Source organism: Papaver somniferum, chromosome 5, assembly GCF_003573695.1.
Source record: "Papaver somniferum cultivar HN1 chromosome 5, ASM357369v1, whole genome shotgun sequence".
Classification (NCBI taxonomy): domain Eukaryota; kingdom Viridiplantae; phylum Streptophyta; class Magnoliopsida; order Ranunculales; family Papaveraceae; genus Papaver; species Papaver somniferum.
The window spans coordinates 121956165-121960070 of NC_039362.1; positions in this window are offsets into that span (position 1 = coordinate 121956165).

Genomic DNA, 3906 nt, shown 5'->3' on the forward strand with positions numbered 1-3906 from the left:
GGATACTGTCCAGGAGAAAATCCAGTTATTAGAGACCCGTTGTTCAGATGAATCTGTTTACTGAGACACTCATATGAAGCCCAAGTGGGCGCCACAAATGCACCCAGTTGTCTTGAGAGAAACATTAGATCAGGTTGTAGTTGCAGGAAATCCTACACTTCACCCCTCATATGATTTCATTATTACTAAACTCATTTTTAGATTTACACTTTTTATTGATCAATCTTTGAATATTCTTACAAGAAAAGATAAAGGAATCAAGAATGACCTCTGCTCTAGACTTTCTCTCTCCTATTTACTTGTTTCTTACTCAAAAAAAATCTCTCCCCCTCATTTACAACTGAACGACTATTTATAGGAAAATACATAGTGGATGACAGCTAATCTGTCCTTTATTTTCGAATATGACTTGCGACATTCTCGCAACCTTACAAATCTTAATCTCGCGAACTCTCTAATTTTCGCAGGACCATCACATCTTTCTCATGATTTTAGATGACGTCGTTTATTATATCATTTCTGAAATTGTTCTGTGACGCTGTTGTGTTGTGTTGTTGATAATTTCGCTAAGATATTATTGTTGCGAGATTCTGATCCTACATCTTTCCTCTTCTCATATCTTTTCTTCGAAATAGAGAAAGATGTGAGAAATGCCGCAGAGATCCATCGTTTCATATTCTGCATTTATCACACGTATTCTTTCTTCCATCCGTTTCTTGACACGTCTTCAGTAACCACTGCTTTTCAACCGCTCATGTCTTTTCGTCTTAATGGTGTTTATTTGTTCGAGTAAAAAATCTTCCTTATATATTCTTCTTACTCTTCTTCTCACTTTCTTTTTACTTTCTCTTCCCTTTCAATTCTCTAATCTCTGCAACTCTACTGTTCTTCCGTAAATTCCGCTACTGTAGTTCTTCCTTCTTCAATCTTCTTAATTTTTATTCATTCCCATGCTCTGTATTCAAATATGCATCCAGGTGGCCATAAACATGAGAAGAACTTAAAAGACGTTCAAAAAGATCTTGCAGAGAAAGGTTTCACACTTTCTACCATTCCTGGTGAAAGTGCCAAATCAATTCTTTCTATCAAACTTTTTTCTGATCAATATTGTGATGATCAATCAATCATAATTTCGCTAGACCAAATTCTCGCAGGTCTTCCCATTCCTCTTTATGACCCAGATATCCCTCTGTTCTATGAAATTCTTGCTCATTCGGGATTTTCGCGAGCTATCTTCCAGTTGAGTGGGGATTGCATCCGTCTGATGCTAGAGTTCGCTAATCGTGGTGCTGGTAAAGGATCTCTGTACTCCAAAGAACTTAGGGATCCTAAATTCGCAGACTTAGAAATAATTGCTGAGAAATATACAATAGCGAGCTTTTTTGAAAATTATGAACTGATCTCCATGAAGAAAGAGAATACTCTCTGGGGTATTCGTTTGAAAAGGAAAGATAACATTGATGAAGCGAAAATACTTATGCAAGATATTGATTGGCATTCTGGTAAGAACACAACTCCTCGCCAATCTAAAGATGATAAATGGTGTGTTTTTCCCTTGATGCTAAGAGGGCCTTATATTGCTGGATCAAATATTCTTCCTGAGAATCTCGCTACTTATCAACCTTGGGTATTCCTGAGAATCTTGCGATATTCTACATATCCAATAACTGAAAGATAGTTATAACAGGACTGGGAGGGCTAGTACCTTGTTAGATCTTCGCTCATATTCAGATGAGGTAAGAAATTTTTCTCTTATGATTTTAAATAGTATAATGTTGCTTACCTTTCTTATTTCTATATGTGTTTGAAGATTATTGCTGAAATAGAAGAACCTGCTGATGTTGCGAAGACTGGTGATAAAAGCAAAGGTGCTCTTCACAGAGAAAAATCAACTGCTCCTCCTTCAAAGAAAAGGAAAGTCCGTTCTTCTTCTCCTTCAAATATTCCTTCTCATGAAAATTCCGAAAGTGACAAGGATGATGAGGACAATGATGATCTTGCCGCAAGTGAAGATTTTCCACCTGAATCTTCTATGGCTAAGCTCTCTGGCCTCTTTTCGAATTCTCTGCAAGGAATGGGAGATAGCCAATTCGATAAAACCTGCAAATCTCTCGCTACAATTTGCAATGTCCCTTTGCTGGATGGTGATAGTTCTCTTCGTGGAGTTTCTGGATCAGTGACTCCCGACTTCTTGCATTCTCTTAATAGTCTGGTATACTTTCATCCTGTTACTTATTCATTGTCATAGCTCAAAATTTCTTTCTATATTAATACTTTTTATATTTTCTCGCAGGCTGGAAAAGCTTCTTTTGCTGTTGCCTCAGATCTAGAGAGGAGACGCGAAAATCTTGAAAAGAAGAATCTTCAATTTCGCACAAAGAATGAAGAATTGGAAGCTGAAGTTAAAGGTCTTCGCGAGAAAAATAGACAACTAGAAATTGATTCTTCTTCGTATAAGAACAAAATCTCTAGTCTTCAGCAAGCTAATAATCAACTTTACGGTATGTTACTTTTCTCTTTTCCCTTCATTCATTCATCCTGTTGTTTTATCTTATTTAAATGATCCTTTTTACAGACATTTATGGTCTTTTTGATGAAGCTACCCTTCTTCGTTCATTTCCTAATGTCTTGGATAATGATATGCTTCTTGAGCATCTTAATAATTCCTTAAATAGTTTCTCAAATGATAGAATTTCATCACTTTCTCTGAATGAGCTTAGATCTAAATTTCGCCTCTTAGAAATTGACCATAGGTCTAGTTTAGGTTTATCCAACCGATTTAAGCGTCTCTTTCTTGATTCTAAAGAGAAAACCAATGAGTTAAGAACCAAAATTAGCGCTCTCATAGATGATAAGGATCGTATCTCTGATCAAGGTGCTAAGGCTTTGGCGAAATTCCAAGAGACTCTTCTTGAAGTTCAACTTGAACGAGATGAAGCTAACCGCAAGAACATCGCTCTGCGAAAGGGAAAATCAAATTCGTTCTCGTCTTCTTATAAGTAATGAGGATGAATTTGTTTGGGCTGCGAAAATCTTAGATGATGCCAGAAAAGATTTAGGTGTAAATGTTAGTCTCCAAGTTGAGCATACACCTTGATTAGAGATATGATTTCTGACAGAGAAGGTTACTAACTGCTCTTCTTTACTAATCTTTTGCTTCTTATGAATTTTCATCAAGTTAATAATGATTGTCTTTTGCTCGCAGATTCTGAAAGTAGATATCGTGAAAAGATTGAGGAACTCGAAGCTGAAAAGGAGGAACTCGCAAAGAATCTTTCTTCTCGCAACGACAAGTATTCTAGATTAAAGAATCAAATCAAGATCACTGTTGCGAATTTTAAGAATGATGCTATGCATTTTCGCAATCAAACTATCCAAATGGTTTGTGACGATCATAATATCCCTCATTCTGATTATCCTTGTCTCTTGGAAGAGATCCCACAGAATACTCCCAGTCTGATTATTTCTGATAGCGAAGCTGATGATGAAGAATCTGATGGTGATGAAGGTTCTGATGGTGATGAAGATTCTGACGCAGACGAAGAAGGGAACAAGTCTGATGAAGATAATGAAGGATCAACTAAGAAGTAGTCTTTGTTTCTTTCTTTGATTCTCTGTAATACTTGTACATTTATTCCTTCTTTCTGTATATTTGTGTTTCTTTCATTTTGACCTGCATTCATTAAAACAATTCTTCCTTGCAATACAGTTAATCAATATAATCATTAATTTTTGAATCTTTGTGTAAATCTATCATATGGAGACAAATAACATTTTCTAATTTCATTCATTCCCATACTTGCCTCTGTTATTTGTATCCAAATGAGAGATTTTATAAATTTTTCTTATTTTATGCCTCAATTTCGCAGTTAATTATGTATAATTTCAATCTTATGCGAAGTGAAT